The 20813-nt window shown below is 41.3% G+C and overlaps 1 protein-coding gene across 1 annotated transcript in view; it reads right to left on the minus strand.

Annotated features, from left to right (window-relative positions):
• Positions 1 to 15189, minus strand: part of LOC121856460 — a 31082-nt gene extending 15893 nt beyond the window's left edge. The window contains exon 1 of the mRNA XM_042352066.1: positions 14463 to 15189. The gene's annotated coding sequence lies outside the window, so the exon portion shown is untranslated. The remainder of the gene's footprint in view (positions 1 to 14462) is intronic.
• Positions 15190 to 20813: the final 5624 nt, after the last annotated feature.

Here is a 20813-nt window from a genome sequence, read left to right on the forward strand (position 1 = left end):
AAATCAGACTGTGAGAAAGATTTCGGAGTAAGGCGAACAAAGTACTTGGGTTCATACAAAGGAGTGTTAGTTACAAGACTAGCGAGGTCATCCTAAAACTATATCTTGCGCTTGTGAGACCTCACTTGGATTACGCAGTTCAGTCCTGGTGACCGTACTATAGAATGGATGTAGAATCCCAAGAAAGAATTCAGAGGAGAATGACAAGACTAATCCCGGGCATTAGGAACCTTGAGTACAGAGACAGGTTAAAGCATCTTAATCTTCACTCCCTCGAAAGACGTAGAGTGAGGGGCGGTATGATCGAGGTGTATAAATGGAAGTCAGGGTTAAACAAATGTGATATAACAAAGGTATTCAAACAATCCAGCCAGGAGCGAACTCGTAACAATGGTTTTAAATTAGACAAATTTAGATTTAGGCTCGAGATATGTGAACATTGGTTTGGAAATAGAGTAGTGGACGAGTGGAACAAGTTACCAAACATCATCATTAATTCGAATACTCTGGATAGCTTCAAACATTAGGTTGGATGGATATATGAGCGATAGGGGTTGGGTGTAAACGGGACTGCCCAGTATGGGCCAATAGGCCGGCTGCAGTTTCCTCCATTCTTATGGTCTTGTGGTAAGTCTTTCCGTGTGTTAACTTACAATATAGGAATGAGTTAAGTCCTCCACCGAGTTAACTAACGATAAGGATCAGTCCCGCTAGCCTTAAATGATTTGACCTCACGACAAAATATGTTCTCAAAAACATCTGTCAGAGAACATAAGAGCCAACACACTGACAACACCTGATGGTTCTTGACAACATTTACTAATAGGTATTATTTTCTCGACTGTTATCATAATATGGCGGTGCAAGAAACACTATTTTTTTTCTCAATCTCGGATGCCATATGTTAGTATTTCAATTTTTTTTTAGAATCTACAGTGAGTGATGTAGGGAGCAATTGTAGATGGAATTTATAAGTTGTGTGTGTATTCTACTTTGTATAGGGTGATCGAAAAGTCCCTGTGCACCTGTAATAATTAACAATATACAGTAGTAAGAGTAGTTCATCCTTGTTATACCTTCATTGTTATTTACCTTGTTGTTCTAGTTGTAGTTAATAGCAAATGGTATCCACTTGCATCATTTAATAAGAAATTTTCCAATATTACCTGCAAGTAGAACAAGGCATAACTAGGAAGAACTACATTATCAAGTACGGTAAATGCACAGGGACTTTTCGATCACCAGGTATAAAAAAAAAAAATGCGTTGTGTTGGGTGTGAAGAAAACTGCCTGTACAACCATTCAAATAATAACAAGTATCATTTTACAATAACAAGGAACAGCTGACTCAGTGTACAATAACAACACCATCTCCCCTACCCTCACCCCTCTACCCCCACCCCTCTACCCCCACCCTCTCCTCCTCCCCACCCCTCTACCTCCCCCCTCGTCCCCCCACCCCCAAAAACCTGACACTACTGACGGAAATAGTTTTAATTGCACCTTATGAGTTCCTATACTTTACCTACACTATGGTTAACGTTCTTCATCCGTACACATGAGGACTTTTTACTGTGTACTGGTTCTTGTGAGAGCTAGTACACACACACACACACACACACACACACACACACACACACACTTATTAGTGACATTTGATATATGAAGTAAAAGGCTTAGTGTCAGAGGATCAGATGAAGATTAGGCATCTCTTGTTTAATTCATATTAAGATTATTCACCCTAGCCTAACCTAACCTAACCTAGCCTAACCTAACCTAACATACTGTAATCTAACTTAACCTAACTTAACATAATATAGTACATCGGTAACCTAACCTAACCTAACCTAACCTAGCCTAACCTAACCTAACATACTGTAATCTAACTTAACCTAACTTAACATAATATAGTACATCGGTAACCTAACCTAACCTAACCTAACCTAACCTAGCCTAACCTAACCTAACATACTGTAATCTAACTTAACCTAACTTAACATAATATAGTACATCGGTAACCTAACCTAACCTAACCTTCAGGTATCACGTGTGTGTATAATCACCAGGTGAAGTAAACTTAGGGTTGGTGAGGGGACTGATCCTTCTTCTTACACACACAAGGCCCTCAGTGAGTGACGGGTGGTGGGTGACATCGTCCCTCCTGTACCACAAGAGAGTTACTCACAGCTGGTTAAGTAACGGTGGAGTCTGGTAACTTTAACGCTTCGTCTTTTAACTCTGAGTCCAAAAGGTCATGTGAACACGCAGGTCGTAAAGGAGTGGGTTTAGGTTAGGTTAGGTTTGGTTTGGTTAGGTTTGGTTAGGTTAGGTTTGGTTGGATTTGATTGGGTTGGGTTGGGTTAGGTGAAGGTTTGGTTAGGTTTGGTTGGGTTGGGTTAGGCTAGGTTAGGTTAGGTTTGGTTAGGTTTGATTGGGTTGGGTTGGGTTGGGTTAGGTTAGGTTAGGTTAGGTTTGGTTAGGTTTGGTTAGGTTTGATTGGGTTGGGTTGGGTTAGATTAGGTTTGGTTGGGTTAGGTAAGATGTTGAAGTCTTAGGCGCGGAGAACGTGGCACGCTCCTCAGACATGATATTGATTATAAAAACAATCCCTCTTCAAATAACCACGAAATTAGGAATATTTGGGACCAATTACCCCAGACCACTACCAGACCACTTACCCCAGACCACTACTAGACCACTACCAGACCACTACTAGACCACTACTAGACCACTACCAGACCACTACCAGACCACTACTAGACCACTACCAGACCACTACCAGACCACTACTTGACCATTACTAGACCAATACCAGACCACTACAAGACCATTACTAGACCACTACCAGACCACTGCCAGACCACTTACCCCAGACCACTACAAGATCACTACAAGACCACTACAAGACCACTACAAGACCACTATCAGACCACTACCAGACCACTACAAGACCATTATTAGACCACTCCCAGACCACTACAAGACCATTACTAGACCACTACCAGACCACTACTAGACCATTACTAGACCACTACCAGACCACTACTAGACCACTACCAGACCACTTACCCCAGACCACTACTAGACCACTACCAGACCACTGCCAGACCACTTACCCCAGACCACTACAAGATCACTACAAGACCACTACAAGACCCCTACAAGACCACTATCAGACCACTACTAGACTACTACTAGACCACTTACCCCAGACCACTACCAGACCACACAAGACCATTACTAGACCACTACCAGACCACTACTAGATTACTACTAGATTACTACTAGACCACTCACCCCAGACTATTACCAGACCACACAAGACCACTTACCCCAGACCACACAAGACCACTGCTAGACCACTTTCCCAGACCACTCCCAGACCACACCAGGCACAGTAATAATACACTGCACCATTAAGCAGAGACTTTAACTACAAGACAATTGACCTCTGACCTTAGGGCGGTCTGGTGAGTTTCTGCCCGTCACGATGTTCACCTTCCTTCCTTCCTTCCCTCCTCACTCCTTACTTCATTCTTTCCTTCATTCCCTCCCTCTTTCCTTCCTTCCTTCCGTCCTTATTTCCTTCATTCCCTCCCTATTTCCCTCTTTCCTAACCCCCTCTTTCCCCCTATTTCCTTCCTCCTTTCCCTCCCTCCTTCCTTCCTTCCCCTCCCTTCTTCCTTCCCTCCTTTTCTATATTGTTCATTTTTTCATTCGTCTTACTTTCCCTCCCTCCCTCCATCTTTCCTTCCCTCCCTCTTTCCTTCCTCCCCTCCATCCCTCCTTTCATCTTTTTCTTCCTTCAATTACTCGTTCCTTCTCCCATTCTTCCTCCCTTCACTCCCTTCCCTCCCTCATTTTCTCTTTTCCCCTTTCCTTCCCCACCCCTCTATTTTTCTCTCCTTTCACTCTCTCCTTCTCCCATCCTTCCTTTCTCCTCATCTCCTCTTCCTACATCATTCTACTGTCTCCTCTTGCTCCTAAATCAACCAGGTTTCTCTCCTGGTTCCCCGTCATCCAGCGCCCCTCATCAACTCTTCCTCCTCTTCACCAAACTTTCTATACCTCAGGTCTCGGGGAGCATCATCTTCCGGCACACCTTTGTAGGTCACCTGGGAGAACCTGTGAAGTGTTTATGCTCACCTGAGGGCCCCTGCTGAGTGTCTATGCTAACTTGAGGCCCTGGTGAGTTTCTATGCTCACTTGAGGGCCCTGGTGAGTGTCTGTACTCACTTGGGGGCCCTGCTGAGTGTCTATGCTTACTTGGAAACCTTGTTGAGTGTCTATGCTCACCTGAGGGCCCCTGCTGAGTGTCTATGCTCACTCGGGGGCCCTGGTGAGTGGCTATGCTCACCTGAGGGCCCCTGCTGAGTGTCTATGGTAACTTGGGGGGGGGGGCTTTGTTGACAATCTATACTCACTTGCGGGCCCCTGCTAGTGTCTATGCTCACTTGGGGGCCCTGCTAAGTGTCAGAGTCATTAGTAAAGGTCAAATTTTCTGCCCTAATAAATATCTCTCTTGTTTTCACATTACTACACTACCATTCGGGTGTTTATTATTAGCAATTAACCTAACTGTGTGGGTTCATTACCAGACACAGCCGCGGTTACTACACTCCTGCCTTCCATCCTGTGATTACTTAATTACTCTCCACGTCACGTCCTTTCTGTCTTGTTAGCTTGGTAGTGCTGAATATATACCGTATAATGAGATGCTTACACACACATACACATATACATACTCATAACCATGTACACACACACACACACACACACACACACATAGATGGATAGAGAAAGAGAGACAGACAGAAAATAGAGAGAAAGAAAGATGAAACAAGTTACTTTTACACACACACACACACACACACACACACACACACACACACACACACACACACACACACACACACAAACACCCACACACACACACACACACACCACGTTACGGCACTGCATCTTTCGTGATAAATTACAGGTGTGAGGTGCGTGACAGAGGAGGGGGAGGGGTAAGGGGGTTGAGGAGGAGGAAGTTAGATCCTCCCTCGGTAGTTTTGCCTCTCTGCCTGGGACTGGGGGGAGGGAGGGGGGGTGAAAACAACAGATGCTGGTGCTGTAGAGGATTTCAGTGTGATATTGGTACGATTAGGGCACAGGTCCCCCCCCTCCCCCTCCTCTAGGTTAGGTTAGGCTCTCCAAGTCTCTCCACAGACCTTCACATTTTTGCATTTTTTTTCCCTCAGCTAGAGATGCACAACCACAAACATTGATCCAACAGCAACAATGGCGCCCCAACTGAACTGAGACTAATATACCTTGGTGTGTTCTCTGTCTTACGTAACTTGAATAATCTTGACTTAGACTCCTTGAGATATAATGTACTGAAAGTATGAATCTCTTAAATCGAGGAATTTTAAGGCAATACTGCACATGATTTACATTCAATAATACGAATTATATCTACGTATTTCATCAACGCTTTATTTAACTCAGATTTTGTAATTTTGTATTATTTACGCTCTAATTCCCTTACTATTGCTGCACTACATAATTATACAGGTTTATTTGACTTCATTTGATCATTCATACTGATTAGACACCATTCAAACGAGACGTCAACTCATGTTAGGTCATCATGATGGATATACCAGCAAAGAGATCACATGAAGATTAGCCCCTTCCCTTTGCTTATTTCACCTTAACATTAACAGTCATTAACGATAACCTAACTTAACATAACCTAATTAGAACATAACTTAACCTAACCTATAACCGAACTAAACCTAAGGCAAGGTAACGTAACGTAACGTAACCTAACCTAACCTAACGTAGCAACACACCAAACCAGCGTGGGCGTGAATAATGGTAGGGGTCGTCTGCCTCATCCTAGACCCTAAGACTATGATGAGAGTTTTTGTTTTCATTAATGACGCACTTTTTTTTTTTTTAGAATTTGCTCTGCGAGGGGGCTAGTTTATTGGGCACCCCCTTGCATCCTGTGCAAGGTGAAGCACAAAAACGTTTACAGCGTCCATCTGGGAAGCATGCGTAGTTCATACTTGCCTTTATGACTCGTGTATTAAGGGCGTAAAAGCCTGTAGGGTAATAGGTTTTGTCAGCAAGTTGCATAAAGTGACAAGATGATGAGTGTGTGTGGGAAGGGGGGGAGGGGGGGAATTCCCGGTACAATTCATCTGTTTATGGCAAAGCGTGGCAGGTCCCTAATAATGTCAAGTGCCAGGCCTGTCTCTTGGAGGGGGGGATATCTGGTCAGAGAGGGACGAGGTGTTGGTAACGGCTGGGGACCTGTAGGAGGAGGTCATAGGGCAAATGAGGATGTAGTGGGAGAGGGTGTGAGAGTCGGGTTGACCACAAAGTTTACAAATAGTGCAGCCAGGCTCAGGGTTTATGTAAATAAAGCCGCCCCCTCCTGCATTCAGAGGCGACTCACGTGCACAACCCTACAACACCCTACTCCTCTCTCTCTCTCTCTCTCTCATGTAGACAGAAAATCAATTGATAACACAAACAGCAATAAATAGACCCAAACAAGACCAGGACAGTGGTAGACAGTCAGTACCAGACACACAAATAGTACTCAATAGACACAGTTAGACAGACATCAAGACAGGTGCACAGAGTACTTCATAACACAAGGTCAACACAAGCCACAAGAATGATGGAGGTGTGCGGAGGCCGAGTGGATACAGAGCTCGCTTCCTCTTCAAAGGGTATAACAGCTTTACTTCCGTGGCACCTTCAGTCAGTCCAGCTGTGAATTGGTACCTGACGTTGTGAAGTCGAGCGAGTGTAGTGTCGGCCAGATAGCCTCATTGTATACTGTATCCGCGCTTCTCATATGGGACCTAAGTTTTACACTGACCATAAGTATTAAACCACAGTAATTTTCAGTGATTTATATGTATATCTTTACATCTTTATCGGCCATAAGAACACACCTATTGCTTTTGAATGAACAGCAAAAGTAAAAATAGTAATATAAAATGAACATTAACCATATATATTGAACTTGATACAGACAATAAGAAGCAACAGTTTACGCTGGGTGTCATCAGAAAAGACCAAGAACCAGGATTGATTTTGAGCGAGTCTGCCCGAGCTGTAGACCACCACCACGTGCAGGCCAGCGACGCGTGTCTTGACCACACACCTAAATACTGGTTAATTAACACACACACACGTTACCGGTAGAGGTAAGACACACATCATTAACCACACCATAAAGTCCCGGTAACACAACAAACCTTTTTTTGCGTCACTGAGCTTCGAGGTTAACTTTTGACTTATAAAAACTTGAAAAAAAAAAATGTAATATGAATTTGACGCAAAACCTATTTAAGAAAAATAATGCTAAAACATTCCATTAATTAATCGTAAGGTGCCGAGCTCAGGCGTGACGACAATAACAGGGATTCGGTATCTCGATGGGGTGACAAATACTGATGTTGGACACATATTTGAAAGGGAACCATTCAAGAATATTTGTGGAAAGTGTCAGCAAATTTGAGCGAGTAATTTTTAAGAAGTAAAATTTTTTATACACACACACACATACACACACACACACACACACACACATATATATATATATATGACCTATAGCAAACCTATCCACCAATCACGTCCGTCGTTACATGACCAATACCCCTTCATTCATAAATAGTGATACTACTACTGCGACGGTGCCGTTTGGAGACACGGGTTACCACAGGGGGTGTAGGAGCACATTTCCACAACTGTACCATACAGTATATTACAAAGGTGTGATATTGTATATGAAAAAAATATCATTTTGGAAGCCTAATCAAGATTGGTTTGGCCTCACGTCGTTTGCTGCACCAGACAGTAGAGATCATGTATTTAAACCAAGTCTTCACCACGATAATCAACTGATAAACGCTTGGCAACATTTAAGGTCCTTTGTCTAAGTTACCTCTCGAGTGTTAATGTTTAACGTGACATCATTATTAACCCGGGAATAACTAATAATTGGAAACTGGACGTTTCGGTCGTAGCTGCAGCCTATCAACGTTTGGCTTGTGATCACAGGACATATTGGCTCTTAACATATGCTTGATATTAATCTTCATTTTCAAACATATAATTCAGAAAATTAAGTGCAGAATAACTTAATTTCAGCCGGTAACGTAAAATAAGGTCCAGTAAACACAGCCGAAATTTAGACATGATGCTTCAATAAAAAACTAAACCAAGTGAGTGAAACGCCAACAGCGCCCGTAAGCTACAGAAGAAACCTTAGATTTCTTAGTTGAATCTTTAAAAACATTATATATATTGTATCATTCTTCTTAACGGGGAAACAAGTCATTATAATCAGAATTGAAACTATTGAATATTATTTAAACGAGTTCTTTTCCTCTTAAGTTGTTCTTTAAGTTTTATCCATCAGAAATATTATATTTTATGTCACGTCACGACAGCATTAAAGGAAACTCCAGGAACGTTTTGTGAATTTTAGAGAATGACTTGGAGTAAAGTTGTCTATTTTAAGCTTGAGTAAACCATTCTATTCGTAGCTGGAGTTTAGCTGCCTATACCCTTTGCTGGTTCAACCATGACAAGGCATATTGTTTACATGGTGGTGGTGCAGATCCTACGCCAGATGGTCTCTCCTCTCACCCGGAGAGAAACCTGGCCGCAGCCTGACCACAACCGCCCTACAGTGATGATACTCAGCGCCTCGCCATTGTTATTCTGCTATAATTGTTACTGCATGTCACCAATTGTTGCTGTGTATAACTACTGTTAATGTGTGTCTGTCTCCATAGTTTCTGCCACCATTGTTATTGTGTGTTGTGTGTCACTGTACCTCACAGCATCACACAGTACCATCAACCACCTGCTTCACTCTAAGGACCCAGATGACGCTCGTTGTTCATCTTGTCAAGGTCCTCTACTCCTCCAAGCCCGAGGTAAAACAACTACTGTACTGCCTGAAATAATTGAGGTTTATACACGCGCTGGTCTAGTGATAATAAGAAAAATGGTGGGTGGGTTGATGTGAGTGATGTTATAGTGCATTATTTCCCTTCAATTTCTAATAAGGTCTTTAAGTTGTTGGTATATATTGGTACATACATCAGTCAATCATAAACTATCAAATCTATGGCTGATGTTATCATGTATTTCGCGAGTACTCTAGATTAATGATCACACTAAGCAGCAGCAAATACAATTCATGAGATACAACTCTTAATTCGGGCAATGGAATCGGCAATATTCATTTTGTATAATTTTTCACCCAATACAAATATTTCAGACAAACTGTGTTATAATCGAGACTTTTTTTTTGCCAATATAATAATTGTTGTGCTATTATAAAACTGTTTTTGGTAATAGTGGAGGAGACGGTTAGCACCCGAAGGAGTTTATAGACTTCGTTCATGTTTTCCACAGGTGTTGTTTGGATGACGGCATGTAATAAAAAATACAACTTTTTTTTTTCGTTTTTCTCTATCATTGATCATAAGTCACCTGTAGTGGGCAGGGGATGAAACACGATGAAAATTACGGGGAAAAACTCGGCAAAAAAAAAAATGATCGTATAACAGTAATTCCTTATCTCTACGTGCTTTGTAGATAATTTTTTTTTACCTTAAATATTCCTCCGAGAATTCTCTAGTGACGCCGCTTTTTGTTGTCCGCTCTTAAACTAAAATTTGTTAAGGCTCTCATCGGGAGGTTATTACTATAAACATAGGCTTGGTTGTATTTTGTTTCAATTTCTATAAACTTCACTTTACTGGTTTTGTTGTTTATGGCTTGCGAAAATCCCTTTTCATGTTCGCAAATATGGTTTTTGAACCTCCTGTACATTATGTATAAAGGATGAGTTTCATATAGTTGGATTCGAATCCCATATTATGGGTTTGGATACACTTCAACTTTTTTCGAATATAATTGGATTCTAAGTGAACTGTATGTTCGTATACTTACTCGTCTCCACCAAGGAGCACTGGAGGTGTAGGAGAAGCTAGCCATCATGTTTATCAATGGCGGTGTTATCGTTTCGTGTTCGGTATTGTCTCGCAAATTATCTGAGTATCCACCTGAATAATCGTCACCCCCTGAGTATCCTCCTGAAGAATCGGCACTTTCAAATTCTGAAGTGTCGATTCTTCAGGTGATCCCATATTTTGCCTTACATCAGATTTATATTAGCTTGAAGCAGGGGCGGATCCAGGGAGGTCCTGGGGGTGCGGACCCCCATTTTCATCAGAAAATTCCAATACTTTTTCATTAATGAAGTATTATACTCAGGCGTTTTTGTATAGTTAAAAGTAATTACTATTGACCTCAGAATATCTCTTAATATCAAGTGCATATGGCTTCAAAATTGCCTCAAAATGTCCATGATATTGGTCAGATTTCAAAAAAATTCTGGGCCTTACAGCGCCCCCCCCCCCATCCTAAAAAAAAGAAACTGGGCTCTCTGTGGTCGCCATATTAACCCACCCACAACTTCTTTTGAGATTCTTGGATCCGCCCCTTGTGAAGGATGACCGAGAACTGAGTCAAACAACAAACGCGAATAAACGCCGATCCGCGGAACACCCCATCACTGTTGTCGATTGGCGGTAATTATCTAGCGGCGCTGTGCAAGACTTAAAGACTTAAGAGGATCTTATATAACGGTACTCAGTCGCTCTAGCTAAATGACAGCTGTGAGCTTTAACGACTCTTAATATTATTACATCTGTTGAGACTTTTTACAGGTAGTACAGAACTAAAGACATGCTGATGCTGTAATGTATGACTTTGACACGTACAGTACTACTGTACTTTAGTGTTGAAAGTACAGTATTATTTTAGTTTCGGTCATCCGGGGTATCTTGGGAATTTAAGTTAGGTTAGATATAGCTCCTGGGCTTTGTGACTAGGTTAGGTTAGGTTAGATCAAAATAATTCAGAACGTCAAAAACCTTGGGAAGAACATAGGGATGACCGAAACTAAAATTTTACCGAAAATTTTCTTCCCATCAATAATTAAGAAACTTTTAATCTTTGCTTACGCTGGCCGTCAATCCTATTATAAAATTGCATGGTAAATGATAAAAGGTAGACACTGATGTTCTAATAGTCCTGTTACTGCATGAGGGTCAGAGTGAGAGTGGGTAACAGCCTGGGGAGGTGTTTGTTAGACCACTCCAGCGCAGTCAATAGAGAGGTATAAGATAGGTATTTATTCAGTAAAATCCTTATACAATTTTACATTGATTCAGCATGTGTATGGAGAGTGTAGGTATACTAACAATGTAACTAGACAGTGCAGGTATACAACATAATGTGGACATCAATTTTGTTTCTCCAATTTTTTTTTATTGTTCACGGATTAGTGTAATTATTGACATAGTTATGCGCTTAAAGACCTTAGCTGTTGAAGTGCAGTAATAAAATTATAACCTAACCTAACCTAACCTAGCCTGGCAAGAGTTAGAGTTACATGCGACGTCTTGAGTCCATGAATTCCCGTGACCATTTATCTCAAGAGTCACGAATGCAGTACAGTAAAGTCTCATGGGTACAGTTTCACGGACGACAAAGGGCCAATTGCAAGAACGGTTATGCGGTGTACGACGCCATTTACGATGACCTTCTTGCCCTGGTCTTTTTCAGCACTATCGCCTTTAACACATGGAATTCTGCACTTTTCGAAGCTTTGGAGGAGTCTCGAAACAAGTTTCCTAGTGGGAATTATTAGCTAGTGCTGTATTCAAAATATCGAAACTTCGAGATCTCTCCAGAGCTTCAAAAGGGTGGTATTCCTGAAACAAGATCAGGGCAAGAAGGTCATCGTAAACGGCGTCGTACACCCAACGACTGTTCTTGCAATTGGCCCCCCACTATAATACTGTACGTTTCGACTGCGGAAAGTTTTGCTTAAAACGTTTAAGCCCAAAGACATTTCGGCCACCTAGTCTGGATATTCTGGGTCTCACAGTGTTTTTATCCTGAGAATTCCCGCCTCGTTCTTTTCAGCTTCGAACATCTTATGAGAGTTTTAACTATGACACATATTACTTACATAAGTAATGTGTGTATCGTCAAAACATGAACATTGAGGTTAATTAACTTTCCTCTAATTTATTTACACACATTGTTTATTCCATTTAGTTGCGTTTGTATTTTAGAAGGATCACCAGTATGGCTTTCGCCAGGCGAGATCTACTGGTGATCTGCTCTCCTACTGCACCCATCTTTGGTCATCCTCTCTTAGGGATTATGGGGAAACTTTTGTCGTGGCTCTCGACATCTCCAAAACATTTGACAGGGTATGGCACAAGTCTTTGCTATCTAAACTTCCCTCTTTTGGTTTCTCTCCCCCACTTTGTTCTCTCATCTCTAGCTTCCTTGAGAATCGATCCATGGCAGTTGTTGTCGAGGGATCAATTTCTCGCTCTTTCTCTACCAATAGTGGCGTCCCACAGGGTTCTGTTCTTTCACCAACTCTCTTTCTTCTTTTTATCAATGATTTACTTCACACTACAACTAATTCTATCCATTCTTACGCCGATGATTCTACTCTTCACTCTTCCTCACATTTTCCCCTTCCTCCTAACTCTCAAACTAGATCTGTTTCTAGAACTGATATCATTACTTCTATCAACGCGGATCTGTGCAGCATCTCTGAATGGGGAGATACAAACTTGGTTAAGTTCAATAGTAACAAAACTCAATATTTACCAATTACACTTTGTAAAGTAGACGATCTCCCACCAATTACATTTCAGGACGCTATCATCCTCCCAAATTCTGAAATAAATATGTTAGGCCTCACCATTTCCTCCAATATGTCCTGGAAATCACACATCCTTAGTATAACTAAAGCTGCCTCCCGAAAGTTGGGAATGCTGTACAGATGCCGCAGCTACTTCACTCCTGAGCAGTTGCTCCAAGTATATAAGGGATTCATTCGTCCTAACTTGGAGTACTGCTCTCATATCTGGGGTGGCTCTTCTTCTGTCCAACTATTAGACAGGGTGGAATCAAAGGCATTTCGTCTTATTAACTTTCCTCCTTTAGTCTACAATCTCTCTTCCCTTTCTCTTCGCCGCAATGTTGCTTCACTCTCTCTCTTTTACAGGTACTTTAACAGGCAATGTTCAGTGGATTTGGCATCCTGTGTACCGCCGGCAAGGCCGTGAGTTCGTAACACACGTCTTGCCCGCGGTGCCCACCATTTCTCTGTGGATGTCGGTTACACGAGAATAACCCGTTATAGTACCTCCTTCTTTCCTCACACAGCCAAACTGTGGAATGCTCTGCCTTCTTCTGTGTTTCCATGCTCTTACAATCTGTCTCACTTTAAAAAGCTGGTTTTCCGGCATCTTCGTGGTGTAGATTAATACAGTATAACCGTTTTTTCTATATTTTCAATTTCTTTCCGTTCTTTTTTTTTCGCCCCCCAGGCTCCGTTGTGGGTCGTTTGACCTGTGCCCGGGTGGGCTAATTTCCGTAAAAAAAAAAAAAAACTCCCACAAACGTTGAGAAGCCCCCTCCCCGGCTAGGTGTGATGCCCACTACCTTACATGATACAACTATATTATCATTGTACTGTATATTAAATAAAATAATAAATTGTTCTGAAGGAGAAGTGGTAACACGTTTTAGTATAATATGTTCGTTGTTACCTTAATTGAAACTGAATGTTGCGTTAATTTAAGAAACAATAAAAAAACAGAACGAGGGAACAGAATGCGACTGTGGTTGTTTTAAAGAATAAAAGAAAGAAAAACGTAAATGAAAGTACGAAAGAGAAATGCACGGTGTAAATAGAACTCTCCACAGACGGGACCTCGGGCAATATTTCCTGAAAGTTAAAAAAAAAATCAAGAAACTGGATAAACCCGAGGCCGATTTAAGTATTGGTGCGATATACTGATCTAATATTCCCACTGATGTTGGAGGTTTGGCTTCATCATTTTTTTCACCTGCGGGAGGATTTAAACTGAAGACCTGAGAAAGAAAAAGAAACGTGACCCGCGCCGTACAACACAACGGTGCAGGGGTGTTGAGCTCCTCTGCCACGGTCCGCTGCTCTTCGCTTAGTGACCAGTTGAACATCCAACATCACAATTTTCTGAGGTTACCCTGGCAGTTTAAGTGCGCTCACACGCCTTAAAAGTTTAAGGTTTTGCTATGGGAGATGTGAACTCCAAGACAATTCAGTGAATATAACACCTTAGAGACACAATGATAACATTAGGGTTGAAACTTGAGATCCAGGATGACAGCTTGCACTTGTTGTTGACCTATATACTGTAGTCAGTTGACGCTGCCAAAACCAAGACCATAGAGCCACGTGACAAAAAGTAAATATGATAATTATAACATGGTAGTAATGGTTATAATTATGTATGCAAAAATTATTACGCAATGGTAATTTATTTTTACCTCAGTTACTGCAGGACACTCACCGTCACTCCGGCAACCGAAGGGCAGATCCTGACACGAGTTAGCTACGAACGGCGCAGCTGGGGTCGAGGTGTGACTCCAGGCTTATAACTGTTCACTGGTGAGGGGTGGCGGCGGCGGCGTCGTCACAAGACTCGTCTGTGTTTACCTGCTCCTCGCACGCGCTGCCGGACGTAGGTCCCCTTCAAGTCTATTTTCTTATCAATTGATTCCTGTCACACAGTTCTCAGTATCTCGTGTGATTATATGAATAAAACGCTGCCTCTTCTATGATATTTTTCTTATTGGTGAACACCGAGTAACAACTAATATATTTACATATTAGAGTTGTCCTGAGATATGCAATTAGGGGTCGACCACTCACACTGCCCCTGAAAACCATGAGCCACGGGTGTTGGTGTTTTACTCCCGCCAGTACCCGAATAAGTCTGCCACTTTTTTTTCACTTAAGGTTTCCACAAACTCGTTCTGTTTTTAAAGACCTGAAATCGAGTCTTGTGACAAAACCTAAATTCAACATCCGTAATCGAAGTGTTTGTCTTCACACTACACAGGCAGAAATTCACATGTAAACATTTCTACCTTATTCTTCTAATAGCAGCTTTTGAATTCGTTTGTTATCTTGAGCAACAAATGATCCAGACTGCACATTCAGCAGTCAATAGTAGCGCTAAATATTATCAACTACCACGACAGAGACAGACCAGCACCAAACACGCGTAGTCTCTGTGAGGCACCACACGTTTGTGCAGTTAAGTGTTACAGACTAACCCACCGAGCCTCGCCGTCTGTGTCTGGGGAGGAGGGAAGGGGGGAATCTACGCTAGTTCCCTGTTGTCGCAAATGTATAGACAACAGGTAAAGATCAGTGGATGACGTTGTCTGATTGGTTGATTCGTTATCCAGAGATACACGAGACACACATCTGATGGCGCCCATGGTAATCTTATTGTAATCAAAATAAAATGAAAATATTCGCCCATTTATAGAGATTTTATAAGTGAATAGCTATTTTTGGCTTAAATTCAGAGTAAAAATTATATATGCCGTAGGATGATAATATTACGCCAGCCACTGTAAACCAATACCTAAACCTCTATACTGTACCTCGTCCTTGACCAGCACTGGAGCAGATTCAGATACATTCAGGAGCCAGTGCATGCCCAGTACTTGCCAACAGTGCTTAACAGAGACGTGACCGATCGTCCAAGTGGCTAACGAGCCGATCAGCGGTGGAGATGATAAAAAGAAAAGTATTATAGATTAGAACACAGTGTGCTTGTGGAGTCTAAGAAAATCAGAAAAAACTTATAAGTTGTTCGTCAATAAAACCGGTGTTTCATTACAATGTGTTTTTGAATTATTAATTTTTAAAATGGGTGTAAACGCCTTGGTTAAGGACGTTCAGGTGACGGGCAAGTGAAAGGAAATGATTGAAACCCGCCTTTTGATGCATTCAATATTTATTGATGTGGTCAAAACCTGCAGAGAACAAGGCGTTCATTAGTGATCTATCTGATACATAATTAGTTAGTCTCACACAATTTTTCTTAATTATAATTGATTATTGAGCATAGTGACATGATACAAAGTTCATAACTATTAATCTTAGCTACACTTCATTCCGCGTTGTCTTATTGCTCCAGATAAGGCAGGAACGAGTAGGCATCATTATTCCACAATATTTCAGTACTGAGGGGTATGTCATCACTTTGGCTGTACTTACAAGTGCGGGTCAATGCGAACCAGTATGGTGTTCCAAGGGAAAATAATACTGTGTAAATTCTTCCAGCACAAAACTCGGCCAGGATTGGGAGTCGGTGTTCACCACTGCTAGCAGAGGGCTGGTCCTCACAGCATCACTTGAGGGGGCAATCTGTTGGAGTTCAGGTGGCCACGCCACCTTTTAAACCATACATTTAGCAGAATCAGGACCTCTTCTCCGTAAACACCGCCCACCCCCTAATTTTTGTTCGGGTAAGGCAGCAAACGCCAGCACTGACACCAGCGATAACAAGCCAGCGGCGATAACAATGGGTCATATGTAAATAGTTTATGAACACCCTGTAGAGCAGGGGTTCTTAACCTGGGGTCCATGGATGGGCTTCAGGGGGTCCGTGAAGGTCAGATAAAAATTTAACATTTATATTCACTATATTTTTATATTAAGTTGTTCTATTTTTGTCAATATATACCAGATGTTATGTATGTATTTTTGGTTACTGAAGAAACCAGTAAATCTGTAGGGTGGCGTGGGGTGCTACTGTACACGGTCAGGTAACATACAGTCGTCATCGTCGTCAGGTTTTGACTTCTAGATTGTTTACTTTATTCATACTTTGTGTATGTCATACACTGTATGAGGCAATGAATTTTCAATAAAATAAAGTATATTCATTGCATGCAAAGTTGTGCTTACGTGCATTTTTCTAGGGAGGGGGTCCATAGCTTTCACCAGATTCTCAAAGGGGTCCGTGACTCAAAAAAGGTTAAGAACCACTGCTGTAGAGTAAATAAACAATCCCGGAACAGTCTTTAAACTCCCCAAAGTTGACAGAAGACACGTGATGAAGTGGTTTTAAACAATCTTTCTATAATAGCTATTTATATATTTATTCGTTTAAAAGCTGAGGCGAGTTCACAGTTGTATACCACGTGTATAGACAGTGTGAATAAACAAACTATGGTAAACCGAGGAAGTTACTTTAGCCAAGTCGTTAGAAGCCAACGTCAGGACTCGCCTAAATACACTACTGGTACAGTCAAATGTAGGATTTTGTTTCAGGAGTTATATGTAAAGCACCTGTGACAAGGTCGCTGCCTCTGTGTGCTGTACCTACCCCGGCGAATGAAAATAAACAAATATTGGACTAAACTATATCTGATTTTAGCAGGAATAGACCAAAGTTTGGTCATGTTGCTCAGTGGTCATCTGTGAAAATCAGCTATACCTAATAGTTGAGTGATTTATATTTTTAATTCACCAGCGCACATGGTACAGGGTAGCAGTTTTCTATTTGTCATTTCTTAAGTAACTAGAGTTGATTTGAAGAAGTACAGTACTGTACAGGGGTACATATAACTTGCACTAGGTTAGCAATACACTTAAAACAAATAATAATTTCTGAGAACAACACTACCACCAGGACGTGTTTGATTTTATTCATTTTTCCACAGATGTTCTTACCATTATAGCAAGTATGTTAAATGAAGCCAAAGCTTTTTATTTTAAATATAAGTATTTTTTTTAGTTTTCTCGACGATCATAAATCACCTGTAGTGGGCAAGCATGAAGAATCAGGGAAGTTGCTGGGTAAAATATAGTGAAAACTGACACTATAATGATGCTTCTACATAATTTGTATGTGAAGAAATTAATTATTTACCGTAAATACACCTCAGTATAATCTACCAAGTCAGCACGTGTTGCCATCTCCTCATTTTGTTTACAACCAAGCCGCTTGGTCTGAGCGTACTCTCACTTCCACAAAAAAAAAAAAATTAAATTACACCATGACACTTCAGCAAAGTTGCTTTCATTGGTACAGTTGCGGAAATGTGTTCAAACGTTGACATAACATGACATAAAAGCTAGTGACAGGGGGGAAAGAGGTTCAGGGGAAGGATAAAGGGAGGATAGAAGTGAATTTTAGGAGAGAACAGGTGCAGTGGCTAAACATCGCTTGCGTGAGGGGGTAGGCAATGTGCCCGGTAGGTGTAACAATCACAATCAGGTCGAGGCAGAGGGAGGGCGGGAGCAGGACCGGGCAAGCAAAGGGCCAACGCGGGTGCTCTGGTTGTCGTCTAGCTTAGGCAGTGTTGGCAAAGCGAGGAAGAACCGCCCCGCCACGGCGGCGGCGCAAGCCGAGAAGCGCAGGTGGACGGACGCACAGGCAACACACGATCAAAGTAACAGAGAAGGTGAAAACATGGAAATGTAGCTAGTCGTAGGGTGTTTGGAGAAAGATGAAGGTAAAGTCTTTGAGCTATGTCAAAGAGGAACGGAGCGAGTTGGAGGAAGGGTTTTGAATCTTTGAGCTTGAAATGTCAAAGTATTCGTAGTAAGGAAGGATGAGCGTATCGTAGGAGAGTTTTTAGTAATAGCAGGAGACAGATTTGAGCTTCTGTCAAATTATGAACGGAGATGAGAGTGAGATATAGGTTGATTGGTTTCAGTCTTGAGTTAGGTCGATTTCATTGACAGTGGCTCTCATAGAGGTTGGGTATGTTTGGTTTGGTTCTGGAGAGTTGTAGTATTATGAGAGGATTTGTCTGGCGGGGGGTTGTGTTTGGAGATTGGTTGTGGGGGAGTTTGTATTGGGGATTGGTTGGGGGTGGCGGTGGTATGTTGATTTGAGCTGAATTAGAATTGCTTAAGGGGGGTTGTTGTGTGAGTGTGTGTGTGTCAATATAGTAAGGGGAGAGGGGGAAGGAGGATAATTGTTAGTGAGGTCAGGTATGGTGAGTTGTTGGGAGGGGAGGGGGGGCTTTGGAGGTTGTTAGGTTAATTTATAGTATGGTAGGATATCTTAGGGGTGATATGATTTGTGTGGCTAATGAATAGTTGTATTGAGTCATATGTAATTTTTTTTTTTTAGGGGGGGTCGAAGGGGGTTGTTAGAAAGGTCGGGTATATTAAGTTTTTGTTTTGCGAGGATTGTAGGTCTTATTAGTGGTTGGCAGAGTTGGGTTAATATTGCTTTCTTTCTTTCCTTTTGGTTTGTAAAGGACTTCTGCAATTTGCAGGAGGGTTTTTGCAGGTATTGTGAGTTCCTCAAACGTTTCCTGTGGTAACCCGTGTCGCCAAACGGCACCGTCGCAGTAGTAGTATCACTATTTATGAATGAATGGGTATTGGTCGTGTAACGACGGACGTGATTGGTGGATAGGTTTGCTATAGGTCATAATAAGGTTGGCCGTTTGGAGACAGGCTACCACAAGGGGTGAAGGAACACATTTCTGCAACTGTACCATATATCCAAATAAGTACGTTCTGCTTAATATGGCGCTCCGTGGGGCTCCACCCTCGGCTAGGAAATTAGCTACGGTTAGGTAGTTTTCTTTGGTTGGTTAGGTGAGGTTTTATTAAATGTTGCCTCTTTTAAAATACACACTATAATGATAAGAACACCTGTGAAAAAATGAACAAAATTGAACAACTTCGTCTGGTGGTAGTGCTGTTCTCAATTACTGATGTTGTTATAAAAGAGATAGAAATTGGTTGATTTACTTTCTTGTTCTTAATAATAATTTGTAAGCTGTGAGATTTTGACTAAACAGTTTGTTGTAATGATAGAATGCAAGTTTGTTGGTGGAAGAACGACTAATGAACTTTGAATATACGGTACAGTATTCTATATAATGTAAGCAACATATACACTTTGTCTTCATGTGCACGTGTGCCCTTTGATGGTTAAAAATAAATCTACCATTGAACTATAATTGGTTCTAGCAGGAACAAACCACTGAGCTATTGTACCAGCACTTAGTACAGTATGGTAGTTCATTTCTGCTGGAATCAAAGTTCTGCGACAGTTGTTTCCAAATTGCTGAAGGCATGGAGGCTGGGGGCTAGGGGGTTAGATTAGGTTGTTTGCAAGGGATATGTCATAGAAGAAAAGTGTTGTACAAATGTCTTAAACTATTGTTTGCAAAGATAAAATTCCTGATACTCACTTTGTGGCAACAAATGCAATTTTACCAGTGTTTGCACCACTGTTTTATGTTAGGCATAAATATTACCTATCATACACAATTAAGATACTGTTTATGTGTTGTGTTTTCTTAGTAGGATTAATTTTGTTCTTGATTGTCATTTAATGTACTGTACATTGGATTATGTCTTTTTAACCCTAAAAAAATATTAACTAACTTAATACAGCCTCATTCCTTCTTAAAGCACAGTGATTTAGCATCACAATGAGTAGTGTGAGTACTGTATAGAGGTTACTATATCCTTTCCACGCTAACCTAACATATATAAGACTGACACTTCCTTTCAGGATTATTAATTACTTTCTAAAATACTAAACATAACACTTTCTATACAAACATCAGATCCTCTGATGACTGGGAATCAAAATTATCTAATTTCAGTAGCAATCTGGAGAGTCAGGGTATCCCCAAGGACGATGTCATGATACGTCATTCCTTACAGTAGACTACACTGACTTATATTGACAATTTTACTAACAGTAAACACAATTGAAGCCTTCACCATCACTCACAAGGGATATTGAATGTTTCATCTGTACTCATACATATCTAATGAAATACATTATAATTGTGTTATCTCTCAATTACAAATCTGTGAACACAATATGAGGTATTAAGAAATATCAGAGTCTGTGCAG

Source organism: Homarus americanus, unplaced genomic scaffold, assembly GCF_018991925.1.
Source record: "Homarus americanus isolate GMGI-L3 unplaced genomic scaffold, GMGI_Hamer_2.0 scaffold29324, whole genome shotgun sequence".
In the NCBI taxonomy this organism is placed as follows: domain Eukaryota; kingdom Metazoa; phylum Arthropoda; class Malacostraca; order Decapoda; family Nephropidae; genus Homarus; species Homarus americanus.